The sequence below is a fragment of the Heteronotia binoei genome, chromosome 3 (genome assembly GCF_032191835.1).
Source record: "Heteronotia binoei isolate CCM8104 ecotype False Entrance Well chromosome 3, APGP_CSIRO_Hbin_v1, whole genome shotgun sequence".
NCBI classification, from domain to species: domain Eukaryota; kingdom Metazoa; phylum Chordata; class Lepidosauria; order Squamata; family Gekkonidae; genus Heteronotia; species Heteronotia binoei.
Genome location: NC_083225.1, coordinates 43,764,020 through 43,789,768, shown reverse-complemented (window position 1 = coordinate 43,789,768; position 25,749 = coordinate 43,764,020). Strand labels below are relative to the sequence as shown.

At 44.0% G+C, this 25,749-nt stretch overlaps 1 long non-coding RNA gene across 1 annotated transcript in view; it reads right to left on the bottom strand.

Annotated features, from left to right (window-relative positions):
* The window catches only part of LOC132568901 (uncharacterized), a 99,737-nt gene extending 74,939 nt beyond the window's left edge, over nucleotides 1–24,798 (bottom strand). Inside the window, exon 1 of the long non-coding RNA XR_009555223.1 lies at nucleotides 24,729–24,798. This is a non-coding gene — a long non-coding RNA (uncharacterized LOC132568901). The remainder of the gene's footprint in view (nucleotides 1–24,728) is intronic.
* Nucleotides 24,799–25,749: the final 951 nt, after the last annotated feature.

Genomic DNA, 25,749 nt, shown 5'->3' with positions numbered 1-25,749 from the left:
AATGTGGAAGACAGAATACAATAACACATACCTCTCAATAAAAAGGGAGGAAACAAAGGAGGTAATGAACAATGAAATTTCTTCTAATTCACTTTGTGATTAGAGTGTTGGACCGGGATCTAGGATACCCATATTCAAATCCCTACTGTGGACTTTTTCCCACTCTTACTGTCTTCACTTGTGTGTTCCTGTTGCTTTGGGGAAAGGTCAGTTCTGCAGTCATTTTGCTCCCTCTAGTGGTCCATTTGATATTACATCAGTCTATGTCCGACATAGCTCCCTGTAGATTTAAGCTTCATGTAATATCAAATCGACTACTAGAAGGAGCAAAACATGTTTAGAACAGGGAAGAGAAATCCCCTAAAGCAACGAGTACACACAAGTGAGGAAAATGAGAATGCAGAAAAGGTCTTTGCCATAGACACTTGCTGGGTGTCCTTGAGCCAGTCACACAGCCTAACCGACCTCACGACAAAAATACAAAAGAGGAGAATGCTGAAAGACACTTTGGGTGCCTTTTGGGGAGAAAAAAAAATGGGTATAAATGAAGTAAACTAAACAACTCTTTCCTAAACTGCATAATCTGATTCTGTTTGTTTGCTGTTATTTTTGACCTATTATATATACAACCACTTCTCAGCCACAAAACATAACTGAAGCAGCTTACAATAATAATAATTAAAAATCTACAATAATAAACATTAAAGGATACAACAGCAGGAGAGGGGAGGGGAGAGTCTTTTCCTGTCAAACAAATCATTAAAAGCCTTCCTAAAATGGAAGTTTCTGATTAGCTTCTATGATGGCTCCCTGATTCCTTTTTTCACTTTACTGAACACCTCTTTTGTCTTCTTCCCCCCCACCATTAGATTCCCCCCCCCGTAACTAAAGAGAGAGGACCTGAAAAACCCTTTGTATGTTTTTGAGGAACCAAAAGACCCTTTGTAAGTATTTGTCTGAATACAGCACACAAGGAGCTGGTATACATTCACAACACATAAACTGTTTTGTTTCATTTTTATGGAACTGTGAGAAAGGTGACAGTTTTTAACTCAGCAGGTAAGAAGGCAACAGGAGTGAGGGAAAACTTAGTATAACTGTATAAAATAGTTGCTCACAAAACTGTAGCTATTTTGTTCTACCAACAGGTGCTTGTAACGGTTGAGAGAGTTCGCTTGGCTGTCACTCCTTAGGTAAGCAGGCATAAACTTATTTTACAAAAGAATTTCTAAAGTCTGTGGAGGCAGAAATATACATACAAGTTCCAATTTTTCTTCTTTAACACTTTATAGGGATCATGCATCTTTCCTCAGAACTATTTCCTTCAGTAAAGGACTACCACTTCCATGTCCCTATTTCAGGACCCTCTTTAATCCTCCACTTCTCTCTTCTTCCCCTCCCCACCTTCCTTCCTAACTGACACTCCTAACTGACACTACCTCAGGTCAACAGAATTCTTTATGAACCCCTCTCAGTTAATTTTCCCAGACCAGTGTAACACATCTACCCTGTAGGATTTTCAAGGCAAGAGACATTCAGGGGTAGTTTGCCATTGCCTGCCTCTATGTAGGGATCCTGGACTTCCTTGGTGGTTTCCCATCCAAATACTAGCCAGGACCAACCCTGCTTAGCTTCCAAGATCTGATAAGATTAGACCTGGACATCTGGGTCAGGACATGAATACTGTAATACTACTTTCTCCATTTCCCACCCATCATCTTCATTACACATTAAAAATAATTATAAAATATAGATTTATTCCAGGTGTTTTATTCCAGGTGGAGTGGGAAGGAAGCTTTGTGACAACTGTCGATTCTATTCTGGCCTACCTTTGTGGCTGGTTCAGTTTTTTGGTCCACATTGTAAGTATTGTGCATAGGGTGGAAATCTAGCAGGAGCACCTTTGCATATTAGGCCACACACCCCTGATGTAGTCAATCCTCCAAGAGCTTACAGGTCTCCATATAAAAAGTATAAAACATGAGGACAAACTTGGCTCCATCGTGCAATCTGTGGGCGCCAAGCTAAATTGTACCCCCTGTTACTCTGTGTAATTAGGACCTCTTTGACATGTCATGCTGGTCATGCATGTCCCCAGCTCCATTTTTTCTATATGTTGTCTGCACATCTGGACAGGTAATATTGCCTCTGTAACTATCCCTCAAAGTCTCTACTTCTCACTCCTAATTTTCCTAGTTTTTCGATTGTGTGTATTTTTGAATACTTCAAGTGTGATTGTATTTGTACACATGATTGTATTTGTACACATATTTTCCTGAAACTGGACCTTGGTGGATACCTGGTTAGATACTGCTCCAAATTCGCTCTTCCTAAGTCTCTTTCTCTATTAATTCCCTTTCATAAAGAGAGGAGACGCCAGCTTTTCTGGTAACAGCCTTCCCCTTGCCAGTAAGTTTAGAGTTCTCCACTCAGGCTATGGGCCCCACCCCTCCAATGACATCAGGCCACCAACATCAGCCCAGCTGTTCAGTTTTTCAGCTGAGCCTCTGGAGGCCCCCACTCTGCTGGAAATTTGCAGGACTCCTCTCCTAGCTACACTGATTTTAAGCAACACATCATTTGCTCACGATAATCCTAGGATCTCAGTAATCCAGAGAGACCATGGGCCCTATTTCTGGGAGAAAAGGTTATAAGCATTTTTAAAGAAAACAAATAAATGGTAGGCCTGTTATCAACAGCAGCTACTTCATCATTCCCATATTGAATGCCACCACTCTGCAAACACAAATGGCTTGAAATGCTGTTCATTCAGAACTGTGAGCTGATAAGGGAAAAGAATACATGATAGCAAACAGGTATTGTGAACGAAGTTCAATGTTCAAGCACCTGTATTGCAAAGTACTAATCATTCTTCTGTTCATCAATGCAAACTGCACTTGAGTCAGAAACCTGCAGGCCTTAAAATTTACATTATTAGCAGCTCCTGTGTGAACATTCATCATTTGCTTCAATGGATGAAGAAAGAGATGTGCATTCTGACATGCTCCCTATATTAAAATTAATGGGGGAAACTCCTTGGCATGGCGGAGCTCCATTTATATTTCTGTCTCTCTTCCTTTCTTGTCATTAACACAGCATGGTGCTTTATAGACTGCAATCAGACAAGTCTCTCTAAAGGAGCTTACAGTCAAAAAATTGGCATAATAGAGACAGCAAAAGGACAAGGCAGAGGCATATAAAAATTGGGAAAATATCTGTACAGTTCAGTGACATGTGCTTAGGTTTAGAGTCAGTAGAGCAAAGTTCCTCAACCTTGTTGAGTCTGCACACCCTTTTTTTTAAAGGGTGGTGGGCAGGGTAGAGAATAAGGATGTGAATAGGATTGCAATGGAGTGCACTTTTAAAAAGCTTAGTACTGTACAAACACCTGAAGGACTGTGAAGGGTTAATTCTCCACAGAAATGGAAAGCCTTGAGTGGCAGGCTGCTCCAAGCAGTCTGATTGGTTACCATCAACTGAGCAGAGGAAGATTTGAGAGCTGCATGCTGAGGAGAGATTCAGTCAGAGTTCTGCCTTGACTGAATTCAGTCTGATTTCAGCGCTAGCTAAGAAGAGTTGAGTACTGACAGTTTCAGAATTCAGCCCTGACTGAGAGCAGTTTAACACATACAGGAGAACTGGGGAAAGTTGATAAGAAAGTTTGGGCCATTTGGGCCAAGGAAAGGGGACAGATCTTCTAAAGAGAGAAGAAAATTCCTACCCAGACAAAAAGGCAGTCAGCTCTGAAGAGTGAACAGATCCCTGGTCTGGTGTGGCTAGAAACTGCCTTTGGAGACCTTAAGAGTCGTTAGAAACTTAATACAAATGCTGGTGTTTCAAGAGAAGTGGTTTGGGTACTGAAAATAGTGTACTTGCCTTCTGGAAACCAAAATACCAATTTGTAACTAGCAGTTGCCCTGCATTTGGGCTTCTGCTTTCCCCAGCTCAAGCAGTTGATTTCCCCACCAGTTGCTGAGTAGGTGCATTTTGACTTGTGGCTCACTCTAATTTCCCTTATGGCTTCCTGGTCTTGTTTTTTAGAGAGCTGCAGGTCAAAATGCATCTGCTCAGCAACTGGTGGGAAATCGACCGCTTGAGCAGGGGAAGCCCAGGAGTGGAACAACTGCTAATGAGGAATTGGTCCAAAAGAGTTAGAGAATACTCAAAGAAAGTATACACTGGAACAAAAGCCTCTCAACATAAAGATCTAAATCATTGTGAATAGTTCAAAAAACTCTTATTAGCTTGAAGCATAAGAACTAAAGTCTGTGCATGTACTGGTTTTACTTCAGAAATTTCAGCCTTTGATTTCATCTGACCTTTCCCCTCAATGTCAAATTTAATTTCAAAACACCTCAAGTGCCATTTAAGTTTTTAAGTTAGTGGGCTCCTGGTCCTTCCCTCATGTCGCCAGGATGAGCCAACAGCTAATGTTCTTCAGCAAACACATTACTAGGGTGGCTCAGTCAGTAAACGGAAAGAGAAATGGAAGGAAAATCTTGCCTCTGAGGATGAGAAGAGAATGGGACCATCATAGAAGGAATGGAGGATAAAGAGAAGAAGGAAACCTGAAAAGGAATAAGAAAGAAATAAGAAAGAAAAGGGATCAGGAAATGGTGTGATGAGGGAAGCAAGCAGACACCAGGAAGCACACTGGAGAGTACTGTGTCACTCAAATTGGATATGGCTCTAGCAGAACAAGCAGAGAAGCTGGATTGAGGTACCTCTCCTGTTCCATAAAATATATGCCTTTCATTTGTACTTCTGCTTAAGGCAACCTTATGCTGCATCTCACTAATCTAAGCATTTTGCATCTGTCTGTTTTCACAGTGTTAATCCGCTAGAAATGTTTCCAAGACAGAATAAAAATATTGGGCCTAATCCAGCAGGACTGTCGTGTATTTATTGTAGGCATGACCATGAAACAGTTTGCTCCCTCCTCTGATATCTGTGTGGATTGAGGTCTCCGCAAGCCCGCTGCTTCGCAGCGTGGCTGAGGGAACTTTTTGCCTCCCTTCGGAGGGAGAGCGGCAACGTCGGCGCCTTCCTGTGGCGCGTTTTTGAGTGGGCGGGGCTTCAGCGCTGTTGCTGAAGCCCCGCTCGTCGTCGTGTCAGTCTTCACGGCGTTGTCGGCAAGTGCGGAGCGTGCTTGCACGCTCTGAGTGCCTGGAGGCCGTTTTTGGGGCCGGGAGGCTGTGCGCATCGTCTTTCGAGGCTTGGATCATCGTGGGACGTTGTAGTTTGACAGGGCTTTATGTCCTAAGGGTTCTTATTAATCGGGCTCCTCTAAAAGCCTTTTGGCGGTCGGTGGTGCCTTCTGGGCTGTTGGTGGCTTCTGCACTTGGTTGATCATTGCTGGTGCGCTGGGGAGCGTCGGAGATGGCCTGTGGTTCCCGGGGCATTTAAAAGAACATTATTTGTCCCTTTCGCATTCATTGCATTCGGGGAGCCATCTGGGCGGCGGGGGGGTTTCTCCTTCAGGGGCTCCTGTCTGCGGGAGCTTTACTCCCCCCCTCCCCTCCCCGTGGTTGGGGTGTGTGTGGATCATTGCAGAGTTGAGGTTCTTGAGGTTTTGGTGGCTGCTGAGAAGGGCTGGGTGCCTAGTAGGGGTGGTTGGCCTTTTTTATTGGCAGCCATTGATGTTAGCACTGGGGAGGTTGTTCTTTGCTTCCCTCGGGTGGCTGGGCGGCCATTTTAGATTCCCTTCTTCATTATCCCTGGCGGCCATCTTTTTAGGGTGAGGTGGTGGCCATTTTAGAAGGTTGTGGAGTGGCGGCCATTTTAGGGTGTGTGGAGCAGCAGCCATTGTAGGTATTCGGCCTGTTTGCCCTCCACCCCCCCCCCCCCCCCATTTTTTATTCTGTGGTTGGCTGTTTTCTGGGGCTTGCTGCCTTGAAGTTTGCATTTCTCCCTTGGGGTTTTTGATTCATGCTGCGCTCTTCAGCACAGCATGTTGGGCCGTAAGGGTTCTGGTAAACCTAAGGGGAAGCAGCTGGCCCCTAGGGCCCCTAAGGCGCCACCAAAACGTCCACCGCCACCCTCATCTTCAGATGAGGAAGGCGATGATGATGTCAATGCAGTCATTTTTCAGCGACTGCAGGCATTAGAGCGGGCATCAGGCCTTCCACCTTCCCAGATGCCCAGTAAGGGGCAGGTTTCCAAGAGGGTGTTACAGGCTGATATATTGACCCGCTTGTCTCTTTTAGAGAACAGATCAGCAGCGGCTGCTGGTGGAGCTGCGGGGGTTGTTGGCCTTGATGTCGGTGCTGGACCATCGTCTGGCGGTGGTGCTGGGTCTGCTTTGGTGCCCGCTGTGCCTTCCGGTAAGTCTGGGGACGGTTCCCTGCCTCATGTGGGGCCTGCATGGCCGTGGGGTGCCTGGGGGTCTGTTGGCACTGGTGGGGTTGGCTCTCCGGTAGGGACTGCCTCTTCGGCAGGCTCAGAGCAGCCAGGTAACTGGTTTGGGCCTCAGGGTCAGTGGGGCATGTTGGGTCATTGGCCTGGGGCTGGGCAGCTGGGGCCGGGAGGGGCTTGGCCTGGCGTCTGGGGTTTACCTTCTCCTTATGGGACGGTGCCATATAGTGCCATGCCTTCTGGTGAGGTCGCCTTACCTTTAGGCGACCACTTGCTGCCGGCCACTAAAGAAAAAATCTTAAAGGGAGAATATGTGGACGTATTCTCCCTTTTATATAGAGAGCTGGAAAAAAAGGATAAAGAGGAATTAGATGACAAAGATAAAGAGAAGCTTAGGAAGAGGAAGGTTGACCGGACCTGGGCCAATTGGCTTCCTGGGTTTCTGATATATGCGGGAGTGATTGCACGGACGCAGCCCTGGCGGGCTGCTGCCTTGATACAATATTTGGACATCATATACAAAGGGTATACGATGTTCAGTGGCCCTGCCTGGAGCCAGTACAACCAGGAGTTTAGGATGAGGGCCGCTTTGTACCCTTCACTCCCGTGGGATCGGATCCACCAGCAGTTGTGGCTGCAGGTGATGTCACCAGCGCGGCCCAATTTGGGGGACCGATCCGACAGCGGTCACCTTGTATCTAAGGGCTCCGCTTCTCTTTCTGGTGTGTCTTCCTCCTCCCGCAGTGTTGCGGGGCAGGCGGTTCAGCCCCGCTTGCTCTGCTGGGAGTTTGGGTCCCAGGGGGCTTGCAGTCATAAGGACTGCCACTTTAAGCACAATTGCCCCTTGTGTGCTGGCCCTCACTCCTTCAACGATTGCCCCAAAGTTCGATCCTATAAGGGTCAGAGAAAATCAGGCGAGGGTTCTTTCCAGCCTGGTAAAGGGTCCCAGCCCGATAAGGGTGGGGCCTCTTAGTGATTGGCTTCCTAGTTACCCACGTAGGGAGGACAGCCGTTATCTTTTGAATGGTTTCACGTTCAGGTTTAGGATTCCTTTTCAAGGTCCTTGGGGACCAACTTGGTCCAAGTACCTTAGTTCAGTTGTGGGTTTGGAACATATAGTGAGGAAAATTGCTAAGGAATTTGGCTGAGGGCAGGATTTTGGCCCCTTTTGCCAGTCCTCCGGTTGGTAATTTTAGGGTTTACCCGTTGGGGGTTTGTGCCATAAGAAAGCATCTGGTGAATTTCGTTTGATTCACCACCTTTCTTATCCTAGATGAGGAGCTTTCCTCCGTTAGGTATGCCTCATTTGATTAGGCTGTGGGTCGTTGCACTCAGTTGTTAGCCGGCTTTGTTGAGCTGGCCGCTGAGTGGGGCGTGCCATTGGCCAAGGAGAAAACTGAGGGCCTGGCCCAATGCCTTGTTTTTCTAAGGATTGAGCTAGAGACTTTGGAACAGTCATCTAGGATTCCTGAGCCAAGCTGCTGGAGTTGAAAGTAAGAATTAATTCTTTTCTGTGTAGAAAGAAGGTTATGTTGCTTGAACTGCAGCAGCTGGTGGGGCACCTTAACTTTGCTCGCAAAGTGGTTGCCCCGGGTAGGCCTTTTTCTACGCAGGTTTTGTGACGCTATGGCGGGCCCTCGCTCGCAGCAGCATAGGACTAGGGTTGCTAGCAGCATGAGGGAGGACCTGCGGATGTGGCAGGAGTTCTTGGAATCCTTTATTGGGATTTCTTTTTGGTGAGAGGACATGAGGCTTGAGGCTGGCTTTTGGTCATGTCTGAGGCTGTTGGGTCACTGGGTTTGGGGGTCTACTTCCGTGGACATTGACGCATGGAAGAGTGGCCGGAGTCGTGGGTCAGGCCGGTTTGAGCAGGGACCTTACGTTTTTGGAATTCTTTCCTATTTTAGTTGCGGGTTGGCTGTGGGGGAAGGATATAGTCGATTGCACCGTTTAATTTTGGTGCGATAGCATGGCAGTGGCTCATGTTATTAATTCCCTTACATAAGGCTTTGGGGTTTAAGTTGGAAACAGCAGATTTTCGTATTCGAAAGATGCTGGAGGGGTGGTCCAGGGAGGCCGGGCCTATGCTTGATACTAGGGCCCCGGTGTCTCTTGTGATCCTTCGGGGTTTAACAGGGGCTTGGAGCGCAGGGTGTGCATCTCATTTTGAAGTAGTTTTGTTCCACGCAGCCTTTCTAGTGGCCTTTCTTGGCGCTCTGAGGGTTAGTGAGCTGGTGGCAAGCTCCAAGGGTGATGTTTCAGGTGGGGCGTTGTTGTTGGGGGATGTTACGTTGCCAGCGGGTTAGGTGGTCCTTACCATCCGGCTATCTAAAATGGGCCAGGAGGGCATGGGGACTGTGCTGGAGTTGGGTTCATGTTCAGAAGCTGAGCTTTGCCCAGTTGTTGCATTGGCCGACTATGTGGCTGTGCGGGAACGCTGCGAGGGATTGCTGTTTTGTCATGCGGAAGTAGTCCCCTGACAAAGCATTAATTTGGGGCTGTGACTTCGAAGGCTTTAGCCTTGTTGGGTTGTCTGGAATGAGGTTTGGTACCCATTCCTTTAGAATTGGGGCAGCTTCTGCGGCTGCTGCCTTGGGTTATTCCGCTTCAGCCATCCAACGCCTTGGCCGTTGGCGTTCCCAGGCTTACAAAGGCTATATTCGCCCTTTGCTCCACTAATGAGCTTTAGTGAGGGGCTGGGGGGTGCTTTGACGTTTGGTTTGTATAACTGGTCTGTCTCTTCCTTTTAGATGCTGTGGTTCCTGGCCGGAGGAGCAGAGTTCTCATCTGCGGGAACAGTTATGTGTTTTGGGCTGCACATCAAGCTCGGAGAACTGCTGTTGGCTCTCAGCTGGGGCTCAGCAAACATGTCATGATAGAATTGGAGGGGGCGCCGGGGTCTTCAGTGGCCTGGCTTGCTCCCCTTCTTGTTTCAGGGGTCTGGGGCCCCTCCTCCGCAGGTATTGATTATCCACCTGGGAGGAAATGATCTCAGGCTGATTAAAGGCAAGGCGTTGATCTTGCAGGCCCGGGATGATTTCAGGTACATAAGGAACAGATGGCATGGGACCATTATAGTGTGGTCGGCCATGATTCCGCGCTTGGTGTGGAGCGGTGCCTGGAATCCAGCGGGGTTGGAAAAGGCTCGTTACCGAGCGAATAAAGAAATTAGCAAGGTTTTGAAGGGTGGCTTGGGCCATTATTTGCCCCATCCGGATATTTCTAAGGAATGTCCCGACCTCTACAGAGGGGATGGCGTGCATCTCTCGGAAAAGGGTAATATGCTTTTCCTGAGAGATTTGCGGCAAGGGCTTTTGTTGGTTTTGGGGCTTTCTGTGGGTGCTAAGCCCTAAATAGAGACTTGGTCTTAGTTGTGGCAGGTTCTACGGGGTTTATGGCACCATGCGGCCTGGGGAGGACCGGTTAGCCTCCCCCTTTTGGGGAGTTAGCGGTCTGGCAGGATCAACCTTGGGTGTGGCTTGAGGTTGGTGAATCCAGACTGTCCTGGAGACTCGATTGGATGGGTGCCTTTTGCTGAGACTCGCGTCTGGTGTTTGGGCCCTCCGGTGCGAGCCTCCCTGCTGGGCCTGCCTGACGGGAGCTGTGGGTCACAGCTCCGGCTGGGGGGCCGGGTCTCTCGCCCGCTGAAAAGGCAGGGGAGCGGTCTGAGGAGACCCCTGGCCCTGACCTGGCCGCAGTTCGGTTGCCCTTGCTGTTGTTGTTTATTTTAATAAAAGTGGCCCATAGTTTCACCAATCTAATTGTGTCCGTCTCTTTATTCCGACTTGGGGGGCAATTGTCTAGACTCAGGGCGTTTTCGCACTGACCTTCAAGTGGCGCGACCACCCTCTTCACACCGGAGGATCTGCGCGGATTTCGCACAAGAAGTGCCGGCGCACCCAAAAGAGCCGGCGACTTCCGTCGCAAAAGCCGCTCAAACGTTTTCCTGCTTCTTGGCGGTTTCCGTTTGAGTGGGTTTCGCGACGGAAGTCGCCGGCTCTTTTGGGTGCACCGGCGCTTCTTGTGCAAAATCCGCGTAGATCCTCCGGTGTGAAGAGGGTGGTCGCGCCACTTGAAGGTCAGTGCGAAAACGCCCTCACAGACTGAAATTCCTGCTCAGTTAGTTCTGTTACTTAGAATTTCAGACTTCATGATGAGCTCCCTTGTCCCGAACCAGTCACTCCCATCCCTGCATCTTCCCACCTTCTTGCTAATAAATGGAAGTTATTTTGAATAAACCCATCTTTGCAGTGTGACCCTAAGAACAAGAACTTGACTGAATACCCTATTCAGCAAAGTAAACATCACAGAGAATTTTCTGTGCAAAGTCCACTCAAGTGCAGGGGAGCTATTCAAGAGCACTAGTGTGCCCTTCGGAAACAGCATAAGCAGAATGAAAAATAATCACTTTCTACACTTCTACCATCCGTATCCCCTCAAGGATCATTAATTATGTTTAGGTTGGCTTGTATACTGCAGTTGAGTTGGTATTTCCCTCCCTGTAGTATGAAATATCACACTTATAACTTGCCATTTAATTAAAGACAAAATTAGATTTCAAATTCCAGCATGGGCTATTTCTTTTGTATGTCTTCCTGAAGTTTTTTTTCTAACACTATCCTTCAAATATATGAAGAAAAGGGTTTCTGTTTCTCAGACTTTGAGAAATGCTACACAAATAAAGGGCACTAAAAGACTAGATTTTTGAAAAATGAAATTGTTTACCCAATTGAATTTTACCCTGTCATTTGTCTTTCCTTGCACTATTATTGGCCTATTGTGTCAATAAAGCAAATCTGTACAATGACCTAAACAAATCCAGGTGTGTTCCCACAGAGCTGATGAAAAGATGGAAGCAGAGAATTCCCTGGGAAGGATTCATAGGTGCCTATTTTAGTAACCTTGAGACTAAAGAGAACATTTATTTCTACTCCTAGCAATCTCATAGTAATTTGCTTCTGAGTGCCAGAAGGATTCCACTATTTTGTCAGATACAATCTATTTGCTGGAACACACGCACAGGCTTTAGATATAGACCTGTATTATTCTTTTCCAAGATTCTTTTCTGGGTTTACTTGATTTCAGCTCCCACAAGATTAAGAAATTCTAAATCTAAGCAGCTGCAAACATGACATTGGATGCAGCTAGCTAGCCATATCCATGGTGCTGAAGAGTAAAGGTATGCCTCTGGGACTGTTGGGAGACCACCAAGGAAGACTCTGCAGAGGCAGACAATGGTAAACCACTTCTGTTTCTCAATAACTTGGAAAACCCCTTGATCAGGTTGCTATAAATCAGCTGTGATTTGACTGCACTTTACACACAGCAATTACCATGCCTTCTTCCTCTATCTGGAATAATGGAGTCTTGGTTGACCCCCAAGCAACTTGAGGACTCCCATGTTATCAGAGCCTCACCCTAGCCCAGTTAATTCAGTTAAGGCCCAGAAGAAGGGTGACTAGTTGAGATACTGATGGACTAAAGGCCTAAACTATGACTTGCTTGAATTGCAGTTGCTAGCAACATAGAGAACACCTTTGACTTAAGAAGCTAAGGTTTGTGCTGTCTAATGCTAGTACAAAGAGTGTTAGATTGTTAAGCTAGTTTTTTCTTATTTTTTCTTCTTGTAATTTTCTCTCTTATTTTTCTAGAGAAATGTGTTGGCTATAGAATTAATTATTGTATTAATGGAAGCTGAAATAAACTTTATAAGATTTTTTTAAGAATAATCAACAGTCAGGTTACTTATGTGCAACTGCCCTGAGCGCTCATAGAACTTCTTGACAGTAGGTTTTACACACACACACACACACAATTCAATGTGACCCCAAAGAAAAATGATGTGACAATCATTCAGTTCTCATGAGAAAGAAGCAAAACAAAATAGGAGACATTCAAATTGAACGATGAAACTTCTGAAATTGAATGGCACCCCTAATTCTGTCTGATAGAATTCTATGAATGCTCCCTTTATCTTCATCTGTCTTTCCTCAAATCACATTTCTTGCCCCATTGTGTAATGTACGACAACCACCCAGGTGACTGGCTTTCTATTTTTTTAAAAAAAGATATAGCAAGTTCCAGTTGAGATAAATAAGTGTTAAAGGGTTTAAAAACCAAATCCATGTAGTCAACACAGTATATAGCCCTGTATTCAATCCATCTTCTATATAGCACCACAGCAAATCTAATGGAATTTTAGAATGATTATGGGGTTTTTTTGTTTCATTTTTTGTTTCTGTTTTTGCTCTTAAGAACTGTAGTCATTTTATAGTCACACATCCTAGGGCAATATAATACTTCAAGACAATGAATTGTTTTGACTAGACTTTCTATTTTGGTGGAAAGTATATGAGTTCTCAATGTTGATTCATTTCTTTAAGATTTTTACTCACAGAAGTAGCAAAACATATTGTCAGCTCAGCAGACTGATTAATTACATTGCTGAAGACAAGAACAAAAATCTAAAGTAAAAACTAAGGTTGTCAGTGTCCCAAAGGGGGATTCTCCACACCCCAGCTCTTGTTTTCTGCCATGCTCAGAATGGCATCAGACCATTGCTGTGACATCATTTCCGGGCAAAAAAAAAAACTGGATCTGACCATGTCTGTCTAGAAATTACAGGAAACTATGGTAAAACCATAGCATTTCCAGTGTTTCCTAGAGAAATTGGATACCATTTCTGGGTTTCCCCCAGAAGTGACATTGCACCATTGCAAATATCAAGTACAACTATTGCTACAAAATGTTTTTGAAGCATGAAGCTGAAGGATGCAGAAACCAAAAGCTTTCAATCCATAACCCACTTTATTCCAGAATACTCCATTTCTAAAGGGAATTGATGTAAATTAATTTATTTATGGGACTTTATTGGAGTACCTATTAAAATTCCAGCCAAAAAGTCTACTCAGAATCCTTTTCAAGTCTGTTTAATGGCACTTACTCCCAGGAATTTTTTTATTTTATTTTTAGGATTGCACTGTTCTCTTCAGTCCCCCCATGATAATAAAGGTTTACCTTACATAACTGTTGTAAAGATTACTAAAATAAGTAATCCTTGTATGAAGCTCTTTGAGAATTTATGTGCTATTGAAACCTACTCAATAATTTATGAAAATGGCTGCTTACATATTTTTCCCATGCAGAAAGACTTTCCTTTGTTGTAACTACTAAGAACTTTTAAAATATCATAAGCATTAAGCCCACAGCATGCCTCTTCGCCTAGAGAAACGTCAGGGAAAGTACATTTGACGCAAGTTTTTCTCAGTTTAATAAAAGACTTCCACTTTAATGTAATTGGGGGCCTAAACGCCTGACAAAGAAAGTAACACAGCCTGTTGGATATAGTATTCTGCTTGTTGTTAACTAGCTATAAGTTTTCTACAACTCTCTGGCTAACACAGGGAGCTCTTCAAAAAATTCCATGGCTCTCTTCACCTAGTCTTCTAGCCTTTACCTGCAAAATAAAGAAGAGTCTCTCTCCTTGCCTATGCCAAAATCCCATCATGCCATTGCCCATTTTCACAGCAAAGGGTATAGTTATTCATGTTATCTCAACATAGCTTCTCCACTCATCCTACACTAACTATCCCAGTCACCCTCCCTAAGGTGTTGTCCCAACGCAATAAAGCTAGATCTCACCCATACTTTCTCTTCTGCCGTTTATCTGCTGCTGTCAAGCTCTACACATTTCCTGTTTGGCTGAGCCACTCCTTTACTCATGAGAAGGCAATTGTTCACAAGGAGGCCTCCCTTCCACAGTCATCAGATGAGGATGGGAGTTGACTCCTTGCCACCTCCGTAACAGAACTCTCACTCTTCACTTTCCTGCCCCATCTTATACATCATTTTCTGAATTTAGGAGTTGATAGCCAACCTCCAGGTAGGACTTGGCATTCTTCTGGAATTACAACCATTCTCCAGGCAGAAATGCCAGGTTCAGAGAGAAGACTTTATGGCAGGAATGTCAAACTCATTTGTTATGAGGGCTGGACCTGCCATAAATGAGACCTTGTTGGGCCGGGCCATGTGTGTCATAAAATGTAATGTCAGGTAGCAGACACAGACAAACACAATTAATAATTTTTTAAAAAAACTTAAAATAAAACGTGCTTGAAACATTAGCACTCCTGCAATATTTTGTTTAACAGTCTCTGATAACTGACACCTGTTGTTCTGGATTATTGCATCAAAAACTTGAGACAATGTTTGTGCTGTAGCAATCTTGAGTATGCTGTTCAGGTGTTCTTCAGGTTGTATCTGCAAGTTGCTAACTTACTTTTTATTTGCTCGTGGGCCTGATAGGACCCCTCTGGGAGCCTGATCTGGCCCCTGGGTCGCATGTTTGACACTCTTGTTCTATCGTGTTGCATGTGCAGTAAAGCTCTGGTCCCTCCTCAAAGAACTTTAGGGATTTCCTGAGCCAAAGATAGTAACCCAACTGTTGTCAGAAACTCTGAAAGGGAGGGAGGTGGGGGGCAAAATTCCAAGGGTTCTGTTCAATGTTGGGGGCAGCTGGTTTTCCCTTTAATATAAAATTTATGTGCAGCAAATATCATGTGATGTTATTACCTCAATGGCTTGAAAAACCTCCACAATTTCCACAAATTAAGCCTCTATGAAAGGGGACAGGAATTTCTTCTGGTTATTTGGGAATCCTAACAGTCATGCTATTCATTTTTGTGGGGTGGAGTGGGAGAGGTCAAGTCTGGAATGGATGGCAGTGGCTCTTGCTGTCTCTTGACAGTCCTAACTACGGCCAGCTTTGACATGTAATTTAAAAACTTTGATAATAAGACAACTGATAATTGGTCCAAACAGCAAAAAAAAGTACTTTGAAGGGCAGAGGCAGCAAACAAATGCCCATTAACCTGATATAGTTCATTCCCAATGCAAGACTGTCATTTGAAGGAAAAGACTTAAAGTACTAAACCACATGGATTTCATTTTGCCAGCAAAGTACAGAAATCCCAATAGATTTTTAAACAGACGACTATGAGTAAATAACATTGCTGCTAAATCATATTGGAATTGCTGATGTGATGATACTGAAAACAAATTTGGAGAGCTAACCAACAGCTACAGCAATAAACTATCATAAAAAAGACAAGGTGCAGGAAGAATGTCATGTTGTTATATCAACTTGCAAAAAGATAATTCTCATCATATATCTGTGGAAATGTTTATTTTACAATAAAGGCCTCATGTTATGTTATATATTTGCCTCTGGGGTAATATTGGTTGTAGCAATGTGTGTCTTCCACTAGTATGATAAAAGCACTACAGTATCTTCATTTTGCGATACCATATTTTCAGAAATGACTCTTTTAAGTTTTTAATGTTTCTGTCATCATAGTGTTATGCTCATCCTACTTTTCAGACCAGCGAAGAATCCAAACAGTTGCTTCCCTTCAAAGAAGAGGGCAAGCATTGGTGTATTCAAAGTATTTGCTTGATTTACAATTATACAATGAGACCACAGGTGGAGACAGAGGGTTATATGTTACATGTGACCTGAGTCAGGTCAAGTGTTCCCTGACCAGACTGACAGAAATGGACACGAACCAGCTCATGAACTAAAGTCTGTCATAAATTTTGGCCAGTTCATGGTTTATGAAGCAATGTTCGTGAACTGAAGAACTGCCATGAACTTCCATGAATTTTAAGGCAGTTCATGGCAGTTTGAGAAGAGCAGAAAACTGGGGTTTAAATGGCTTGAAGCCATTTAAACCCTTGCTTTCAGCTTCCCACTGCTTGATTTAAATAGCTCAGAGCCATTTAAACCCTGCTTTCTGCTTCCTGCCAAAAACGGCGGCAAGTAGAAAGCAGGTGTCATGAACCAACATATTGTTTCTTGTTTTGACTTGTGGTTCAGCCACAAACCATGAACCAAAACAAACCACAAAAATGTGGTTCATGCCTATCCTCACTCACAGTACATGCAACATGAAGGAATTCTCATTTCCAAGATCTGTAAGGCTAATTCCTGCTTATGAGTGTGGGGTAGCTGGAAGAGCGGCATCTTCCTTCCTCCTTCTGTGCACTATGGTGCTCCTTCTGTGCACTATGGTGCACAGAAGTCCACATTCAACATTTGAAGCAATAAGTAGCAATGTAAAGACATTTGGGTGCAAAACATTTTGCCCCCAAAAAAGGCAATGCCAAGATTTTCCAAAAACAGTCATTAGCTGGCATTGGAGCTCCCACTGGGCAGTCAGGCAGCTTCCCTCTAGGATGTTCCTACCTTTAGACCCTTCCATGGCACCTTTATCATCTCTTTAATTTATTTAGTGGCCAGCCATGACAGGAATAAAATCACCTCCCTTCCCAAATTCTGAAACAACAGCCTTCCATCTATAAGAAACATGTGTGAAATGAATTTTTCCATGATTCACAAGTCCAGTGACTCAGCACAGGAGCCCTACAGGAGGAAGGAGGAAGAGAGGGGACTTTGCTATTACCACTGCCTCAGGTTTAAGGGAAGGGATGGTGTAGTGGTTAAGAGTGCTGGACTGTAATCTGGAGAACAAAGTTTGATTCCCCACTTGAAGCCTGCTGAGTGACCAGGGTCCAGTCATAATTCTTTCAGAAATCCCCCACCCCCACCCATCTCACAAGGTGCCTGTTGTGGGGAGAGGAAAAGAAGATGATTGTAAGCAGGCCTCGGATTCAGCAGGAGCTCACAGGAGCACAGCTCCTGAACCTTTCTGAGGGTTCCCCCTCTTCCTTTCCACCTTGCCCATTGAATAGTAGGTGCAGCTGCATAACAATCCCTGGATGAGCTCCACCACCTATTTTTCTACAAAACGACCCCTGATTATAAGCCACTTTGAGACTTATTAAAGCAGAAAAAAAGTGGGATTTAAAAACTACTACTACTTCTTCTTCTCCTCTGAGGTGATGTAGAAAGGACAGGAAAATCATAGGACATGGAATAATTTTACATTAAGTTTTTTCAAGCTTCTACACAGGCATTCACAAGAATGTGTGCATTTTCTTTATTAAGCACACACAGGAAAAAAGATAGGGTGGGGGGGGGATAACACTTCAAGTAATACTCTGGATGGTGACCCTTCTCATACATGAGGAAAACACAGAGGCACCAACAGCAGATCTTCAGATAATTCTGACTCAGGAGACCAAGAATGGACTGTGCAGAGCAACACTTCTATTTTCTGTAATTCAGACAAGATCTGGAATAGATGTGAAAGGTATAATCAGTCAGGCTCTGCCTGTCGGCAGTCTTAAAGGCTTCCTCCCAGTAAGTGAAGTCAGTCTAAGATGCTTGAATCGCTCACCTCAGAGAACCCCAGCTGAGTCCTATTCATAATGAAAGAAGGGTTGTGGGGCAGTTTTTCAGTTATCTCTGTCTATGGTGACTAATCTTCCCTAGCAGTTGGGGAGGGGAGAAGGAGCAGGGAAAATTACCTTCATGCTGGGAAATACCAGCGATAACACAGGGAAAAAGCATCAGCTTCTCTTTCCCTTTACATAGGATCCAGCTGTTGCTCTCTAAGGTGAGTGCTTCCTGTCTCAACTGTTCTTTGATTATAAGGAAGGAACCTTCAAAATTCTCCCCAGGCAGACCCGAAGTCCTTTTTGTTGGAAGTGAATGACAGTGCAATGTCTCTTTGCAGCAAGCACAGGGAAACACAAAACAGTCAAATCCCTAGAAGATGTTTGGAAGCAATTTAAAACCACTCTAACTGAATCCCAAAAAGAATGTTAGGATAGACACTGCCAAGTCTAAAAGAAGGCCTGCTTGTTAACAATGCAAGTCAAGGAAGCTATAAAAAGTAAAAGAGGCTTCTTTTCAAAAGTGGAAAGTCTGCCCCAATGAATTAAAGACCCCCCCCCCCAGAGGTCTGGATTTTCCCAGCCATCTGCATCTTAAATGAATTTAACTTCAACCAGCTCTGCTTCAATCAATGAACTATGGCCTCAAGGCAACAGAGATCTGTCAGTGCAGAGAACTGGGTGTCATCTGCATATTGGCGGCATCCAACTTGGAACCTCCTAATGAGCTCTGAATAGAGGGGCATGTGTGTAAATAGATAGCTATATAGATGTACAGATATATAGTTCCATATGGCTTGTAAAATGGGGATGTTCCACAGGGGCTTTGGTTGGGGTGGTTGTTATTCTAGTCTCCCCTGCCCCACCCCCTTGATCTGTAATGTTCAACAGCTGCTGGGGGTGATTGCCCGCTGTCCTTTTTGAATCTTGGGGCACTTTTGTAGACCCATAGGAGCATGTTGCCAGGTTTAAGGGCCATCTCGGTGTACTTAATTTTGGAAAAAATGGTAGAACTGTAGAATGTTTTTTATTGTTTTATCTGTGTTTTTAATGTTGTGAGCCACCCTCAGTCCTGTGTGCAGGGAAGGGTGAAATAAAAGTCCAATAAATAAACAATAACTTTGGAGACAGAATCATACCTTGTGGGACACCCCCCACCCACCCAATTCAAGATAATACTTTGGCTTCCCCTCCACTTATGCACCATCAGCTCAAACTCACAATTCACATGATACGTCCCATGTACAACTTGCCTGAGAGTCGTAGCAAGTTTCATGGCTGATGTAAATCTACTATGCTGGCTTCCTTTACTCACCCAGGTGTCCTGGTAGGAGAGGATACCTGCTTCTCCACAGGCCCTTTTTCATCATGGGTTGATATAACTGAGCCAAATCACATGCACAAGAAAACACAGCTGTCAAACCATCAGTAGCTGAAAGATGAACAGCATGTACGAGCTCAGTACTACTGTGAATTACAAGAAATTTCAGGGTTCATGAAGCTTGTAATGGACTCTTTTAACCCAGCACAGACTTCCTGCAATTTGAAGATCTAAGAGCGCACGCGAGAGAGAAAGAAGACTGACACAAGAGGCAGTGAATGGCTGATAAGTGTTGCTATAGAAAGTGAGAAAAGAGCTCTTACTACCTACCTAGCTATGTATAAGGCTGATTCCTATATGAAGAAGCAATAAACCCAAGTTTGCCAATGAATCAGGACCCTCAGTATTGTCATGTCTTGAATCAGCATATCAATAGGGTACACATTGTTAAACACCTTGTAATGTTCCTGTTTGCTTTAAGTCAGTAAGAGAGTACTTACTTAGGTTCCTGCTTCTATGTTCATATAGCAGTATCAGGTACTCTCAAGGCAATATCCATTTATTAGCAAGAAAATACAGGGGTTAGGAATACGAATGGGCACAAATTGGCTCATGAGCCAAAATTTAGGCCAAACTTGGGCTAATGTTCAGGGAAGGTGCATTCCCTTAACATTTACCAGACTTTTGGCCAGTTCGGCTGTTCAGGGCCAGCTATTTAAAACTAACAGCTGAGTGGCACAGCTGACCGCTCAGCTGTCAGGTTTAAATGGCTGGCAGGCATTTAACCCTTCTGTTGCTCTCCACTGTTTGCGGGGGGGAGCAAAACTGAAAGGTTAAATGAAGCTCCTTCCTAGTCAATCCCCACCCCCTTTCTCCTGTCACAGTGAGTCATCCTGACCAAGAGAGAAGGGGAAAGGCATTCCTTTCCCAGGTGATCCCCCCCCCCTTTCTCCTGGCCATGACGAGCTGCAGCCAGGAGAAAGTGGAAGGGAAGTCCTTTCCAGGGCAATCTCCACCATTTTTCTAATGGCTGCAGCTCACCACAGTTGGGAGGAAGAGAGAACCAAACTTGGTCAACCATTTCAGTTTGATTGGGTCCATGAGCTGCCCAGAACCCTGAACTGAACTGCCTATCATGCCCATCCCTCATTAGGAGAAAATGGTATCAGGACAAAGCAGCTCATGCAGTCTGCCCTCCTATCTAACATACAGAACTAAGCAATGACTAAATCAACTGAACCTCATGAGACTATACCAAATTCCACAAATATTGGGGTGGGGAGGAAGCAGACAATTCCATTGTAATGCATACAAATAAATATACCACACACTCATTTGTAACATCCCCACATTAGATTTTGTGGTGATGACTGAACTCTATATTAGGTATATGCACAATATGTGAAGAGGCCCACAGACTCCCATTCCCCTCAGAGTTTTCTATCCTATATTTACACAGAGACTGTGCAGCAAGGAAATACTAACAACAATCCTCTGGTTGCCAATCTCCAGGTGAAAAGATTAGGAATAATTTGGACAAAGTTTGGATAAACAGACTTTCCCCTAACTTCTCCTGTATTTCAAACTTTGTCCTTATGGGCAGTTAAGTTGAGTTGAGCAAGCTGATACTGCAGTAAGAACTGACATCTTCCAATTACACCTAAGCTGCAGCCATCTTTTTGGACACTGCAGCAGGAATCAGAATCCTCGTTCCTGCTGACTTTTACTTCTTGGATCAGATAGCAGAGAAAAAAAAATGAAGTGGAAACATAAGCTACTTTCAATCTCATCTGATTGAGACACAACAGTAGACTCATTTCCTAACTGCAAATGAGCTACCAATTAAAAGGAAGATGGTTACATACTCAAAGATGGTTACATACTTTAAAAAATAGCAGTATTTCACACACAAAAGAAAAACAACAACCACACACCACCATGCAATCTGAAAAGAGAAATCACTAGAAGTGTTGACAACTGAAGAGCCAGTGGAAGTAGATTTGCCAGATATCAATACATCCACCCACTTGCAGTTGTCTCTTTCTCAGACACTTTCAGAGTGGGAAAATGGCACCAACTCAAGCTGCCTGTTCTGACATCTGTCACAATTAATTAAGGAATATATAGACATTCAAAAAAGGGAGGGCGAGTGCTGTTGATCCAGACAAACAGCCAAACGTTTATGGCTTAATTGTTCAAAACCTGAGATTTCTTTCTGTTTAGTCTGGAATGAATTTTCTGGGTGTCCAGACAGCATTATTTCCTTAGCAGAGTCACAGAGTGAGTTTGCAACTGTCTCAGAAAAGCCAGACAGCACTGGAGCATAAAGCAGAGGAGGAACCAGACACAAGTCCTATATGTTCACTATTTGGATTGCACTGGCACCCTTGTAAAGAGGGCAGAACAGTGTTAAGATGAGGTAGTCCCATAGCGAACTGTTACGCTTAATCAAGAAGATATCAACTTGACTGTTTCCTGTCAACATAGAAGAAATAGGCCGAGAAAATATATACACCTCACATACTGTAAGGATGGAAATACACATTCCTGAAGACATGAGGCTGCCAACAAAAAAAAAAAACCAAAACGGAAAAAGGGGGGGAAGTACTTTCATGTTGAGTTTAGAGATGCTCCCAAGATTCTGCTAATCAAAATTTGCCCCTGGATTTTGGAATTCTGAATTACCTGGTTTTGTTTCTGAAGTTGAACAGATGCCTTATGAACGCTCTGTTGATTTGAATTTTGTACTGAACATTTTGCAAATGTAGCTTCCCGAATCTTTGAGATCCCTCTATTTCATACTCTGTTCTTCCCCCTTTACAGTATTAGGGGTGAATCAATAACCATAAAACTGGTTTTCAAAAACTGAGCTTACCTTGTTCACAATCCATGTAAGCCGTCAAGTGGAGCAACTAATTTAATCAGTTTGATTATTTGCCTGCTGTGTGAAAGGAACACATTTTAAATCCATTTTTGTGTCTCCATAGCAGTGGCATTTAGTCACTGTTAACATGTGCACGCACTGTATGGCCTTGCTTGGAGTCCAAATGTCCACAGGTCATCCTTGAGCAAACTCAAGTATCACTTAAAATCAGCTGTGTCTGGGTGTATGCACTATCTCTGCACCTGTGCAGTTCGTGGCACTGATCAGTCAGTGGCTCTGCTCACATTTGTACATGCTCAGAACTTAATGGAAAAAACTACAGTGCAAGATGATGTAAATGAAGATATACCTATACCACACATAATGCCATATGTTATGGTGTCAGGAAGAGAGCACATACACACACACACACACACACACACACACACACACACACACACATATATATATATATATATATATATATATATATATATATATATATATATATATATATATATATATATATATATATATATATATACACACACACACACATACATACATACACACATGTATATATACATATATATCATATGGCATTATGTGTGGTATAGGCAGAGATCCTAGGATTTTCTGGCAGCCTGAAGCTCTAGCTCTTTTTTAGTATTATGCAGCAAGCTAGGCTTACGGAGGGGGGGGGGGGCGGGGCTGGGAAAGTTGTGATGGACTCAAGGTCCCCAACTTGGCTTCAAGTGGAGGATGATAGAATCAGACCTGGTTCTCCAGATGGGGCTGGAGAGAGCTGCAGGGAAACTATGTAAGCGGACACATGATTCCACATCTCCATAGGGCAAGCTGCTCGCTTAAGTATATAAATAAAGCCTGCTGAATCAGACCAGTGGTCAACTTTAATATACTAAGTTTTAGTCCATTGGCACCTTTAAGACCAATAAAATTTAATTCTGGGTATATTGATAGAGCTATTCTCCATGAATGTGTCTAACCCTCTTTTAAAGCCATATATGCTCATGACTGGGAGAAAAAGCAGCATGGTATAAAACCTAATCTTGTCAGATCTAGAAGGCTAAGCATGGTCTGTACTTGGAGGGTAGACCACCAAGGAAGGCTCTGCAAAGGAAGGCAATGGCAGACTACTTATACTTCTCACTTACCTTGAAAGTCACTTGCTGAGGTCACCGTAAGTCAGTTGCAATTTATCAGCATGTATATATGTATGTACACTCATAGCCATTACTATATTCACCAGCAGTTTCCTTAGTGTAATTACTCATTGATTAAAGTATTTTTTTTTCTGTCTTCACACCTATTTCTCAAAAACTTCACTGGGGTACCCCTGAGCTCTAGCATTGTGAGAAAGGGAGAAAAAAACTCTATCCATTTATTTATACCATGCATATTTTATACATCTCCATCATGTTCCCTCTTAGCTGTCTTTTTACTATCCTGAAAACATCTGTATCATCTATGTGCATAGATGCTCTATGCACATAGATGGTTACCATTCTAATAGTACAAAGGCAGGCTGAATAGACCCAGAAAAATCTGCAAATGATTTCAAAACCATGAGGGTTATACACATTTTGAAAACAACACATAACATTCCAGGTCTTTTTAGATTTAGTTGTATCTTTCATCACTTAAAACCATCTTTGCTGAACTGGGTTTTTCTAAATATATCTTTACATAGGGAGAGTGGGTGAAAAAGGCAAAAGTACTGGTGCATAATAAAATTATGGCGTTAATAAAATGAGGCAACTCCAGTTACCCCCTTCCTCACTGCTACACATTTTTCCAAAACATTCTGAGGAAAATCAATAACATATCAAGAACATGATGACACCTGGCAGTTTAATTTCAGAAGGCCTGCAGATCAATAGGTTTAGAAAGGCTTACAGTTTCTCTACAACTGTGGTGTAACTAATACTGAAAACTGTGGGTGGATGGGATGCCGGAGAAGCAAGTGGAAGGAAGGGAGTACTTGATATTTGTAAAGAATGCAAAGGCCAATGAAGATTTTGAATTGAAATTCCTGTTTTATTTGTAAACATATCTGTGGGTGGCCTCTCTGTTACAGATCAAAACAATTCTCAATGTGTTCCTTCAAACCTTAGATAATCTCCTGTTTTTTTAAACAGTAAATTGTAATGCTGGTGCATACAAAGGCATCATGGAAGGAAAACAGCATGGAAACTTTGAAAAAAGAGATTGCTTAAGGAGACGAGATAAAAAAAATGGGCAATTAGGAAGACCGAGAAATGAGGAGGAAACCTGACATTTCGGAAAATGGGTGGCTGGAGATGTGGGATTTTGGAAGGCGAATCAACCTGGTGACTGGTCAAAGGGAAGAGAAACAAAAGGAGGAAACTATGGAATTATGTGGCTAGGAATGGGAAGTTACTAAACCATAGGCAGATCAAGAGGGGAGGAAGTGGGGCCAGTGGGGGGATGGGATTTCCTCTTCTATGTGAGTCTTCATATATTTGTAACTAATACTTCTTAGATTTATATAGTATTTTAGAGCATTTAAAGCAGAATAGATATTGTCTTAGCACATTATTACAACACTCCACAGTAACAGCCTCATATTGCCAATGCAGGCACTGTGTGAGAAAATAATGGCTTGACTAAGGCACCTAGTGGATTAATAGTTGTGGCCTGATTTATACCAGGATACCCTCTTAGCCACCAACAGTACTCCAGTTCTTGATGGAAGGGAAGGGTTTTGTCATCTATTCTGCTTCAACAGAAAAATTACCATGTTGATTTTATTTCTCCTTTGGACATCAAACCCATAATTATGATCCAACTTCCATGAGATGATCTGTAGGAAGTAGATGTGAAGACAGTCCAGCCTCACATTCAGGGTTGCACTTGGTTGCTTTTGGGTCTTCTCAGGACATGGTATTCTATTCCTGGCTGTCTCTTGGTGAAGAGAAGGTGCTGGAAGAACAAGTTAAAAGAAACTGAATGTCTCAACATGGTATGCCCTGCCAAACCGCAACTACAAACCTGGTCTCCCATGATTAAATCTTGCCAAGGGGAGCTTAGATGCCCTTTACGGGACATCATAAATAGATCCCTTTTAGAGGGGCATTTTCCAACACCTCTGAAAGAGGCTTTGGTCCGCCCTCTCCTGAAAAAAGCTACAGCAGACCCGGCCGAATTGGCGAACTACCGGCCGGTGTCCAATTTACCGTTTTTAGGTAAAATTATTGAGAGGGCCGTGGCGTTGCAGCTACAGGGGTTTCTGGATGATGCTTCTGTCCTAGACCCATGTCAGTCTGGCTTCCGGCCGGGCCATGGGACGGAGACGGTGCTGGTCGCCTTAGTGGATGACCTCCAATGGCAACTGGATCGGGGCGGCGTTGCGGTACTGATGTTGTTAGATCTGTCGGCTGCATTTGATACAGTCGACCATCGGCTACTGACGCGCCGCCTCGCCGACATTGGGGTTGAGGGGTTGGCCTTGCAATGGCTTTCCTCCTTTCTCCTAGGTCGGGGACAGAGGGTGGCTATCGGGAGCGAGCGGTCCCGGAGGCGCAAACTACATTGTGGGGTGCCCCAGGGAGCAGTTCTCTCCCCGATGCTGTTTAACATCTATATGCGCCCCCTTGCCCAGATTGCCCGGCGGTTTGGGCTGGGTTGTTATCAATATGCAGATGACACCCAGCTCTATCTACTAATGGATGGATGGCCCGACCCCGCTCCAGGGAATCTCGACCGGGCATTACAGGCTGTTGCGACATGGCTCAGGCTGAGTGGGCTGAAGTTGAACCCAGCGAAGACAGAGGTCCTATGCGTGGGTCGCAGCGCTCTGGGAAGGGAAATAGCTCTCCCGGCCTTCGATGGTGCGCCATTGAAAGCAGCGCACCAGGTAAAGAGTCTGGGTGTT